The sequence below is a fragment of the Emydura macquarii genome, unplaced genomic scaffold, assembly GCF_026122565.2.
Source record: "Emydura macquarii macquarii isolate MOO-44397 ecotype Brisbane River unplaced genomic scaffold, CSIRO-AGI_Emac_v2 contig_561, whole genome shotgun sequence".
Classification (NCBI taxonomy): Eukaryota; Metazoa; Chordata; order Testudines; family Chelidae; genus Emydura; species Emydura macquarii.
This window is the reverse complement of record NW_027130698.1, coordinates 10712287-10725391: the sequence shown is the minus strand read 5'-3', so window position 1 is coordinate 10725391 and position 13105 is coordinate 10712287.

Here is a 13105-nt window from a genome sequence, read left to right as displayed (position 1 = left end):
AATGAATACAGTGCAGTATAAATGCCTAAAGTTAAGACATGGGCTCAACCCCCAACCTTTGTATACAGATTTGGAATTTCGACAGACCAAAGTTGGTTGTGTTTGGATCTAGCCCATTACGAAGATAGGGGATGTGTGGATGGATAGATGATAGATCGACAGAGTCCTCACTAATTACATTAAATGAAAAGTGACTTGAAATTTGAGAGAGCTTTTAGTGAGTATATGCTTTTTGAAGTTTGGAATTCTTCCTTCTTTTCCTTCTATTAGCCTAATGCTTCTAATAAATTAACAAGTAATTTGCCTTAATGCCAAACAAACCCTTCATTTTGAATTTAAATTTCTTCTGTACATTTAGTTTGCCGCCTATCAGGCTAGTTATGGTCAGAGAGTACTTTAGTTCTGTACCGCAATATACTTTCCCCCATGATATTTAAGGTCTTTGATTATTTTCATATCTTTTGTTAAGTAGACATATCAAATGTTTATATTTAGAGTCCAATGAGACGGTGGGATTAGAGGGAAGAGTGATATAATATCCTGTCTTCAGGTCTTTGTGGATTTTTCTGTAGAGCTTGTGGATTCATTGGTTTGGAATTTTTGCAAGCTGCATGGTGATGAAATGACAAATGTTTCTTCACATTGTAGTTCATTTTCACTCTAAATGTTAGCTTGCTGGGGTGTTTTAACCAAAGCCCAAGTTAGGGATATCTTTTTGACTCAGGTTGGCAGACTTATATTTTTTTTTCCAGAAACCTTGGAAGCTTTTGAATTATTATTTCTAAAACCGTTTTTACATATTTTTCTGGTAGTGTTGAGATGGCCACACATTTTGATTATCTTTCAACTTGTGTTGTCATTTACACTTGGGCAAAGCAGGTGAACTGACTCGCTAGTAATCTACCTCCCCTTTGTATTTGCAGAAGTGTAACTGAAGACGTGCGACAAAACAGTGACAAATCAGGTCTTCTTATGTGCGTATGTACAGTACAATGTCTAGATCCCACAAACCCTTCGCTCACATAAGGAATCTTGACTTCACTAGTCCCATTGAAGTCAAGAGGTGAAATACGAGCACTTATGAAGTCAATGGGAGTTTTGACACATTTAAACAGGGCCAAGATTTCACTCAAGGAGACTATCCCCATGAGTACGGATTATGTGAGTAGGGGTAACTGGATTAATTTGTGAATTATTTTTAGATTTTCCCTCAGTACTATGGAATTGTCACAAGAAGTGAAATAAATGCTACTGATTCCTTTGCATCTTTTTTGATGATTTGTGCACACAAAACAAGTTTTTACTTTTATTGTCTGATTTATGTTTTCATAATGCATGGCTGGTGCTTTGACATACTGCAGAAGAGAATTTGTTGGACACAGTAATAGTAACAGAAAAATGTTCTCTCTATTTATATGTTATGACTGTTTTCTTTTTCATGTGAAAATTCTAGAATCATATACAAATGTTATCTTTTCCCCCTGATTATTTTATATAAAGCTAATAGTTTTGGAATAGATGCAGATTTTTAATGCAATGCTATGGTTCTGGTTTATAGAAAAATGGATCAATTACCAAGGCAGGCTTCAAAGAGGGAGACTGCCCTAAGTTATAAATGGCTCAGTCCCTTAATTCTGTCGTAATCCTATTTGATATATAGTTCTCAATGCAGCAGAATCCTTTTAGGGCTCTTTGATCAAGTGAGTACTTCCAAATTTGATGCCTCCTGTCATCTAACCCCTAAATATAACACAACTTGCCATTTAATTTCTGGGAACATCTGGTTTCCTTTTTTCTTTTATACAGTGGAGAAAACAAAAAGCCTGAGTTTCACATTTAAGGAAAGAGGGGAATGTCCTGGTGGAGGCAGCAATTCTTTTAACAATGCTTATTCCCTTACCAGTCCTATTGTTGCTGATGCCTATGGGAGTTTTGCAACTAACTTCAGTGGGAACAGGATCAGGACCCACCATCTATACATCATCCTTCTTGGCACTGAGCTGCATCCCTCACTCAGGCATTGGCTTTTGTGAGAATATTGTGCCAGACAGCAGGTGCAGGCCCACGTGCCACAGTTTTCAAGAGTGACTTTGGGGCCCAACTTGGGACACCTAACCTAGGCCTGATTTGCAGAAAGGGCTGAACGCTCACCCTCTAAAAGCCAGGTCTCTCTAAGGTGTCTCAGGTGTGGCATCCAAAAATGAAGGAACCCCAAAGGGCAAGTCACTCTTGAAGATGTCGATGGCGTGTATTAGCACGTTGTTATCAGAATCCTTGCTCTATTAACTCCCAGGATTTGCTGTGTATGTTTCCTCTGTGTTCTTGAAAAGTAACCTAGGAGCCATATGAAATAGTGTATTGATTAAGCCAGGGTTAATCTTCACTGCAGATGGAACACGGAGAATGAACTCCTGCTTTCCTGTTGGTTACTGAAACCAACTTTAACGGTTAGGCCAGACCCAGTGCTATAAGCAAAATAAGGTATCCATAAGAATGGGCAGTTCAGTGTTTAACACCGCAGAAGGTCTATGATTTCATTTTTCTTCATATATTGCCATGGCTTGTAATAGCAACAATCAGGGCCCACGCATAATTTTTTCGAGCCCAGTACAAACTTGTAACACGGGCCTCTCCCACACACATACAACAATCCCTCATCCCATACATACAACCTCATGAGTCATGACAAATTTTTTCCACATGGTAATGGTGGTTGCAGCCTGAGCTGGGCCCCCCATGGCCTCCGGGCTCTGGTAAAGTGTACCCTCCCCCGATGCGGGGGCCCTGGCAACAATGAAACCTGGCCTAGGTATTTCCTGAGCCTGATTTCGCACATCCTTACCTTACCTTACCCTACTTATGTGAGAAGCCCCTTTGACTTCACTGAAGCCCTCACCGTAGTTAGGGTTTTCAGGAGTAAGCCTTTAACATCCAACTTAGTTAAGGGGATTTGGCTTCAGATCAGGGCCTCAACTTCTCTAGCTGGAAATTCATAGTTAAATGCTGTAGATTAGTGATTTGCAGTTTCCTGACTCTGGATTTGGTATCTTCAAGTGTTTGCATAGAGCAGTCAGAATTGACTATCTATAACCATAGAGGAAAAACTGGTCAACCTCAGTTCACCAATGGCCAGCTCAGCTGCTTCCTCCTCGTTCATCCCTCAAGGGGAAAAGGCCAGTGGGAACACCCATGAGATGAACTTTACAGACTTTCCATTCTGTTAACTCCCCCATGGGAGGGGTTTGCATTCTGAGGAAGAAGGCTGTCCTGGAAGCCACATGCAATTCTAGGCTCCGGGGGTGATTCAGGCTGCAGCCATGCAGATCTAGGGGTTGCATCATAGAGAGGATGATTCTTGCCCACCTCTTCATCATAGCTCAAGAACCGTGCTACTCATGGCTGTCCCTCGCACATCTGTGCCCAGTCTGAAGGTTCAGTGGGAGATTAATGCTGTCTAGAGACAGATTTCCTCTCAGAAACTCTTTAAGCTTAGACGGGAGCATGTCACATATAGAGTTTGTTCCTTGTGTTCTATCCTATCCTATCCTATCCCAGACCTGGGTCTCCAGCAGAGAAGCCACAACCTCTGTTATGATTTTAGAGGCACTTCTGTGGGCTTGAGAGAGAGACAGAATGGCACAGAGAAGAGGACACCCTCCTTCCACGCACCCCTGCCCAGATCCACTGCTTCTTGCTCCTTTCCACTAGTGCGAGTAGAAGACCGCATTCTATCCCTAGTCTCAGCCTGCTGGGACTGCTGTGTCATTATTCAGCGTCTGCCGACAGGTTATTCTGTTCGACTGGAAACCTGAGAAATGTGAACTCCTGAACCGCCATCTGCTCAGTCTATACAGTATGTTTCTCAAAGCACTGTATGGTCCAAATCATTTTCTGGAGTCTTGCCAGTGGTGATGAAATATTAGCAGCCATATATTTGAAAAACTGTGGCTCTGTGGGCCAAAAGTGCTTGGAGATCCCAGCTGGTAATCTAAGAGCAGCATCACATTTTTCGTGGTCAGGGACTCCATTTTTTTACCCGAGTGCGATGCTGGGTCTTTCCAGGTTCTTTACGAAGGTAACTGATGAATTAACTAATCAAATTGAGATCTGAATTAAATCCAAAGCTCCATCACTGGAGTCCTGTTCCATCATAAATAACAACCACAGCACAAATCAACGCTACTAAAAATAAATGCATAAAGCAATCAAGCAGGATGTTGTGCTTTGCTTTTAATAAAACCCATTTGGGGGGAAAAAATTAGTCGGGAACTACACTATGATCCTGCAAACGCTTATTATTGGCCACTTCTGTGAGCAGATAAGGCCTCACCCAGCACACGGAGTATAATGAGAGTTTTGCTATTTATCCCAGTAGGATAGATTGGCACATTCTTACAATGAATAATACCTTGCTCCATAAGTACTCCCCCTGACTTCAGTAGCGTCACTTCTGGTGTAAGGTACTATTCGGCGTGAGCAAGGATTATCACAATTTGGCATGGGTGGGAGTAGGGTCGGGCTTTATAGGCAAGATCCTGGATTGCCCTATGTGCCGAGCAGCAGGTTAGGAAAATTGAAGGCGCTCCCTGACTCCCCTGTGCAGAATCGGTACTCTGCAGGTCACAGCACGGGGGTAAGAGAGCCGCTCCTAGGCTGCTATTTCTCTACCCACAAAGGTGGGTTGGAATTAGGCCTAGCTGTCAATGCTCTTGCTAGCTGGCACAGCATGGTCGGGGATGTAACCTGACACTGCTATGGACCCTGAGCTGTGGAACAAGGAATGGGGGGAACCAGGGAAGAAACCGTGTCACGCTTCATTCACTGGTCTGCTCTTGGGACAAGGTAGCTATGCATGGCCCCCAAGTGAAGGGGGGTGTTGGGGGGGAAGAGTACACTTTACCGGGTCCCGGAGGCCCTGGGGGGCCCGGCCCAGGCTGCAACCCCCATGGGTATGTGTGTGGGAGGGGTCCTGTGTTACAAGTTTGTACAGGGCCCGGAAAAACCATGCTTGGGTCCTGTAGCTATGTGCTGCCCTTGAAGAGAATGGAGAGGAAACTCCCAAGCTCGCCCTAAGTGTGCAGCGCTTACTGCTGTGAGCGATCCCTTCCTCTTCAGTGCTGCTCCTGGCAGTAGGCATGACACTAGTGCAAGCGTCTGCAGGATCAGGCCCCATAGTTTGTGTCGGGGGAGGGGAGGCAGGATTACTCCTCAGAGGAGCTCAGAACCTGCAGCTGTCCTAGCTGAGGCTCTTGCCAGCCTCCTAAAATAAACCCACTCAAGCCCCTCGTTCTCCTTTCTGATCAAAGAATGAAATGGCTTAAGCCGGTTAAAGCCTGTTCTGGTGACAGACTTCACTGCTAGGGCCAGCTTCTTCCTTTGCTTCGTTTCGCAGTGGCTTTTAGGGATTTTGGTTTAATTCTTCAGGTCTTAGACATAAGCAGAACATTCTTCGGGCTAATCATCCATTTTTTGTTCTAATTATGAAATCTGACCGCTTGAAAAAATAATACTGTATTTACCGTGTGCTTTGTAAAATGTTCTATAAACAGTATTGCTCTATATTGTTTTCATTTTTTCTTGCATGGGATTTTAATGCACAGTTGCTCAAAGACCAGCAATAAGAATAGTTTACATGTTACGTCTCAATGAGAAATTGTTTCAACAAAATATATGACCCTTGGAGCCTCAGGTCACATCTGATTTCCCCTCACCTCTGTTGTAACTTTTCCTGTGCCATGGGACTATTGATTATATATATATATATATATATATATATATATATATACACAAACACACACACACGCACACCTTCTTAGTATACTGATTGGTATATTCCCCTATAGATAGACCTGGTTAGAAAGCACTTGAAGTTTCCTTACGCATCTCCACTTCCCCAAGAGATCAATGTCTTGATGGATCACATTCAAAAACATTCAACATCTCGCTGTGTGTGTGTGGAAGGACAACAGATTCACTTTCATTCTATCCATATCCATTTCCTATCGCACTTCCAGTTCTACAAGTATTGGCATGCCCAAAGGGAACAGTGATGCTTATCAAGGTCACAGGAGGTGGAAAACAGCTACTACTAAGGTACAGCAAAAACAACGAGAGTCCTGTTGCACTTTAAAGACTAACAAATTTAATTAACCCACTTCGTCAGTGGGTTACAGCCCACAAAAGCTTATGCCTGCAGAAATTAAATTTGGTCTTTAAAGTGCTACAGGATTCTCGTTGTTTTTGCTGTATACAGACTAACACGGCTACTCCTCTGGAACTTATTAAGGTTCACAAACTTTTGGAATTAACACAGCAAAGGTGTGATTTCTTTCCTCTCCAAGGTGGTTTACTGGGATTTTTATTGTGGTATGTGTGTTGGGGGAGGCGGTTGTCTGTGCTTTCATTTTTTTTTTTGCCTTTTTTAGTTAAAGTTACCTAGTTCTCCCCTTACTTGCTCATTTTTAAAAGATCATGACCATGCCTGAATTTTACAAAGTAAGAATAGTTTTCTAAGGTTTCTTGAGTCTGCTGCTGTTGGAATGTAAGAAAACATTGGATTCTAATTGGAAAGCACAGTCAAATTGACAAAATGGGACTAATTACATGGTGTTGGTTACTAGGGATAAAATCCTGGCCCTATTAAAATCAATGACAAAACTCCATTGACTTCAACGGGGCCAACATTTCACCCTAGGAATATAAATGCAGTGGGCTTGAATCACTGTTTCTTGTCACCCGGTGTAACCATTACAGTAGTGGAAAGTGAGTATAAAACACCACAAGCCAGAATGGTAGCATTTCACACCCACTTTAAATTGGTGTAAATGATCCCACAGGTGCAGACCTAGTGATTTTAAAAAGTTCTAACTCCTTAGTTTCTGTTGGAGTGGAAAGTATTTCTTCATGGTATGATATAAATATATCATATGGCTTTTTCTGGAATACAGAACAGAAATGTTTATTGAACATCCCATCTTTTCTGATATTTCTACCATTTCTATCTAGTAATGGACCAATACCATTGTTAGGATTCTGTTTGTTTTAATATACTTTAAAAAACCCCTCCTTTTTATTGTCCTTAACTCTGCTGGGCATAGTAGATTTGTCCTTGTGTTCTTTTTGCTTCCCTTAACAGTTTTCTACAATTTCTACCTTCTAATTTAGATGTATTATTTTTTTCCATTTGTTTTCTATGTATACGTAGCTGTTTCTATTTTCCCTCTAAGCCAGGCTGTTTTGAGGGTTTTTTTTAAATCATGCTAGCCTTCTTTTTCAATTGTAGAATTGTGGCTTTTTAGGGCATTTTGTAAAATGTTTGTATACAGTTCACAATTATCATTCACATTTTTCTGTTTAAATTCTTTGTACTAGTGTAACTGACTAGACTGAGAGTCTTAAACTATTACACTAAGGCCTCAATGTGCATGTCAAAGACGAAGCATGAACAGTGTGACAGATGCTAATTTACTTCCCTTTCATTTGACTCTATTCTTTCTCAAAAGCTTTATGCCCTACAATGATAACTGACAGAATTCCACTTGGCCATGGGAAGAGTGGGATGTGTATAGCTGGATCATCACGTGTGAAATAGTAAGGAGGTTGGGGTTAAAAATCTCATCTCAAATAGCCAATGTCACTGCAGTTTCCGAAGAAAGATTGGTGGATGAGTATCAGATTCACTGAAGAACAGTGATGAGCTTACTTGACGTAATCCACTGAATTTCCTAGGAATGGGGGTTTATACCAGCAAGCAGCAGAAAAAGAGGTGGTGGTGAGAGAGGGTTGGGAGAAGGGTTTACTTCAGATGGGTTTGGGTGATGTATTTGAGGTAGTGGTGTTGTTTTAGACCCATTATAAACTGTGCTGCAATTAAAAGCGGCCTTATGTTGATTTTGATGGTAGAAATTGCAACCAGTTCATCAACAGGCTCAATGAAAAAGCTTTGTGAATGGCAGCGGCCTATCCTTGATGAATACTGTATTGCACACTGCAACCGGGCGGGTTTTTTGTTTTTTTTTTTTTACACATTCAGAAGGTGAACCTGTGTGTTTCTGTTGGGCATAGGTATAGTAGGATTGCTGCAGATGAAGAGTTAAAAAGCATTTCCAGATTAGATCACAACCCAAATGAGCAGAGTGGACTGGGTCGCTAGGATGCCATCGGCTTACATCGCAAAAAAGCAGCACTTGCCTTGGCACAAATAAAAGTCCCATTTTAGGGGACCTGGCAGTGGACTAGCAGGGCTCTTGCCTGCTACGGATGAGTTACATTGGCAGAGTGACACCGGGAAGCACACACAGTGCCTACCGGCATTTTGCCTGTCTCTAGCCAGTGCTATCCGGCTTCACCTTTATGAGCACTAAAAGTCAATATAAATTAATAAAAAGAAACCCACCAGCCCATAAACAATGTTAGCTCTGGCGCTGTTTAAATGCAAGCAATCACAATATACTTAATCCACTCACATGCTACTGCTTTGCAACGGTGCATATTTGAAATGCTACTATTAGATTTGTAGTATAGATTACTATTAGGTTTGTAACATATGCTGCTCAAAGGAGACAATAATTGATTCCTATAGAGAGTCATTTTTGATGGGGCTATCCTTATTGGCCCTGAAATCTACCTACTCCTATACAACCACTGCATGGCTTCGAGATTACGTTTTCCTTAACCCTAGATTGTGGCCATTCTGAGATGCCCAAGCATGCGCTACAACAATAAGAAATAATAATTGGTCCATTATACTTTGCACTCTGTTTCTTTTGCCTGAGGATCTCAAAGCCCTTTAGAGACTTTAATAAATTAAGCCTCACAGTGCCCTTGTGTTATAGAGAATGATGATGATTCCCGGTGATGGGGGTCTATAAAACACAGGCAGGAAGGGGTTAAGAACCCTCCCTGCATTTAGACAGCAAACCAGCCACAAGTTGGCTCATCTGGGGGAAATGTCACTTAGGGAGAGGCATGACCCCAGCTGCTGCAGCTAGTGAGAAACAGTGCAAGGATAAAGGGGAAGAAATAGGAAGAGAGAGAGAGAGCAGACGAGTTAGGATCAAGGGAACAACAGCTCTCCTAGGGAAGTTAGCATCAGGCTGTCTCTCTAAGGGACTTAGAAGCTGTTGGACTACAAAGGAGGGAGCTGTAGACAAAAGCCCTGTGGGCACAAAGGCTTCTTGACTCATGTATGTTATGTTTGTGGAATCTGCTTTTCTAAAATGTGATTTAAGCAACCACTGCCTTGAGTGACCAGGGCTGCTTGAATAGGAATTTGCACAAGGTGGGTGTCCACCACCGCTTATTCCCATTTTATGCATGGCAAAGCCAAGGATCGAGGAAATTATTGTAATAGGTCATGTAGAATATTTGTGACAGAGCTAGGATTAGCGCCTAGGATATTGGAAATTGCCATCAGCGTGTGATAAAGACATTGTAGGTGGGAATCATATAAGCATATAAGCTGTTTAGTATGTTGTCAGAATCAAGAAGTTAAAGGAATAATAACAAACCACATCTCAACTCACTGTACTTATCAAGGACTTCTCTTGACTAGTGGCTAGTGAGCCAGCAGTGAGTCCCTCTTGTCTTTCCAACCACTGGTCTCAGAATTAAGATCAGAAGAACGTATTTGTTCCTTTAATAAACCTTATCAAGCAGTATAATTATTTGGCAGAACATAATGACTTGTCAAATCCTAACTCAGTACGGCAGGTCGAGTAAATTCAGTAATACTTCGTGCAATGTATCTATTAAAAGAAGTACACCAGACTTAGTCTGCCATTTACAATGCAGATAAATCCTTTCGTAGCTGCAGAATGCCACACATGGAAGGCCAGGCTCTTGCAAAGATCAGGCTCTTCTCATCTTCTAATGCAACGCAGGTTGGAATTACAAAAGCATCTCTCTGCCAATAGAGCTGTATAATATAGCTGCTAGGCATCCCCCAAAATTGCTTGGTTTAGATTACTTTACAAACTCAGGGCCTAATCCTGCAAGGTACGGAGGATCCTCAACTCCACTTGATTTCAATAAGAGCTGTGAGTGCTCAACATGTCTGAAAATGTGTCTCAGTTTGGGGCACCCAGAAATTCAGAGTCAGTGGCCACTTTTGAAACGGCGCTCTCTTTGTGCCTCAGTTATGGGTAAAGAAGTGTCAGTTGTTAGGGATGTGCAAAGGGGATGACACTGTTCCAAGGAGACAAAATGGATTGCTGAGGATTCCCCCTGCTGGTTCTTTGTTAGTCTCTCAGAGATGGTGCTCTAGGGAAGGGGGGTGTGTGGCTGTAATTTATCCACCTTTAATAAGCCCTAAACTGTATAATGTAAGATGTACATTGACCACAAATATGAGACCAGATCCTGGCCCAAACTATAACACTTTTGTGCCTCTCTGGCAACTCAAAGGGGCCTTAAATGCATTGCTCTATGCCACACCCTACCAGTTACCCCCAGCCACCTGGACTAAGGGGCGTGCTCTGGGGGGCGAGGGAGGAAGGGGGAGAAGGGCTGTGGCCAGAACACCCAGGGCTCCGCTAATCCCCAGCATGTGGCCCCAAAGATGCTGTTACAAGCAATTTATAGGAGGCTCACGGCTTCCTTTTGTGTCTTGGGAGGCTGACCAGTCCCCCACCAGCCCTGGCTTCAGGACAGTGTGAAAGTGTCTGTAACCCTCCTTTCATCCCTTGTGCCGCCAGCTGTGCCGAACAGAGCTTCGGTTAACCGAGGCTCGGGGCCACAGGCACAGCCATGAGCGTGTAAATACCTATCCACGTATCAGAGAGTCAGGGTAAGTGAAGTAATATCTTTTCTTGGACCGACTTCTGACAGTGGCAGGTACCAGCGTTTGAGCTACGGTGAGCTCGTCGGGTCTGGGGAAGGACGTGGAGCGTCTGAGCTACCTACAAGTTGAGCCGGATAGATCTATTCTAACGTGATTGAAATAGTTGCAATTACACTGCATCTTGAAAAGCTTCATAAAGTTCATAATTATTTATAAAGTTAACACTTATAATGAAATGGTTGCACTTTGATGCCGGTGTATGTTTTCTAAGCCAGGGTGACCTATATTGCAGAGGTATTATGTATACTAGGTGATGCAGGGATTGGCTTGGGAATTACCCATGTTTAATGAACACTAAAATTAGAATTTGACTGAAATCCACATTAAATGGCTCGACAGCAAGTTCGAGCTGCCACTGGGGAGCTGTGGGCAGCTCAAATTTACCCACAGGCATTTTTGAAAAACATTTTTTTTTTCTTTTTGAATCAGCATAGTTTGCTTTTTGGAGCGGAGACTGCTGCTTGCTCTTTAAATTCGCTCCTCTTTGCCTGCCCCCATTTCGGTGTTGAAAGGCCCTCTGTGCAGAGGTTGACATTATAGAAGTATATCATGCATGCAGGGTATGACACATTGTGGACTGAGATGCTTTGCACAGCACATAGCATAGAAAGTCCACAGCGTTCTTTAGTAGGTGTTTTGCTGGTGTAGTTCCTGGTATTTCTCGAAACTTCTTCTGATGTCTTTTCAGCATGCATTGATGGGAAAAGATATTCATTAAAGTTCACACACAACACCTCCTACTCCCAAGCCAGGGTAAAAAAAATGAGCCTAGTGCATGCTGAAGGTAAACCGTGATCTCTCTTGATCCCTCAAGAAATTAGAATCAGCAAAACCAGCCTTTTTCTTTTAGTAGGATCACCTAAGCACAGTGGTTTTGTGCGCCCTCTTCTGGATGTGTAGCAGCAGTTAATCAGCAAAACAGAGCTCTGCTGTGTCAGCATCAGCATCAGCAGCAGGCATGGGATGTATGTGACAGGAGAACTGGCCCTTTGTTTCTCAGTGCAAACAGCCAATTGGAAGTGATTAGAGCTGCATGCTCAGTTATATATGCAGTCCAGTTTATTTAATTGTGCTACTTCCTGGTGGAAAAGTATTGCAATTATAGATTTACCTTGATGCCAGAAATGCGTGTGAGAATTCTTCATGGCAGAATAATTTAAGAATAAAATTACTTATTTAAGAAACAAATGTTCATCCAGAGAAAACCTACCGGAGAATAAATACCCAGAGTCATGAAGAAAATTCAATTCTTCTCTTGATGGATATGTGTGATTCTTAGTAACATTTGTGGGAGTTATGTTTGCCTTAAGAGGGACATACTCCTATGTTATGTGTACTTGAGGACCGGCGATCTTTAGATGACAGAGCAAGGGTAATCCTGATTTTTTGAGCCCCTCTTTTTTTAGGGCTGTTCGGGACGTGGCATTGTAGAAGTCAGACAAAAGGCATTTAGTTGATCCAAAGGCTCTGCATTGTATAAAAAATGAATTTTGCAGATTTATGTCCCCATGCTGGAGATGGATCCCAGCCCTATAAAATGTATTTGCACATCATGCTTTTATTAATTTAATTTTTTAGGTTGTCTTGCCTAACAGCTGTAGGATGTTGACTTGTCTGGAAACAGACAAGGCTTTTTATTTCTTTTGACTGCTTCTGTAAAGCTCAATGTGGAATTTACATAATCAATGAAGTAAACCCTGTCACCCCAAACATGGAGTCTTTTAAAGAGAATAGTTCTATGCAAATTAGATATTGATGGTATAATGATTAATTGGCCCCAAGCCTTTGTTAATATGCAGTTGAAGTATAACGTGCATTTGTAATTATTTTGCTTTAGTTGTTCAAACAAGTGGTGGGCACCTATTTGCTTACAGAGATTGAAGAGAGAAAAGCAAAGGGGATGTTAACTAGTTTGACTTTCTGATGTAATGCTAGGTTCCTTAGAGTGTATATTGTACTACAAGGGCCAGGTCCCCAGCCAGTGTAAATCAGTGCAGCTCCATTGAAATCTCTAGAGCTAGGCTGATTTACACGCGGTAAGGAGCTGGCCCAACTGACTCTGGGATCTAAGTTTCTCTGCATTATTGGTATTCTTCATTCACGTGTCATGCTGATGAGTGATATTATTTGCTTCTTGCTGTTTTAGTTAAAACCAAATGCTCTTTGTGACAATTTATAAAGTTATTTCCAGGGGGAATGAAATTTTCACAAATACATTAGTGAGAATTCTGTTTGGAAGGTTGAATCTGTTGCAAGCAAACAAGC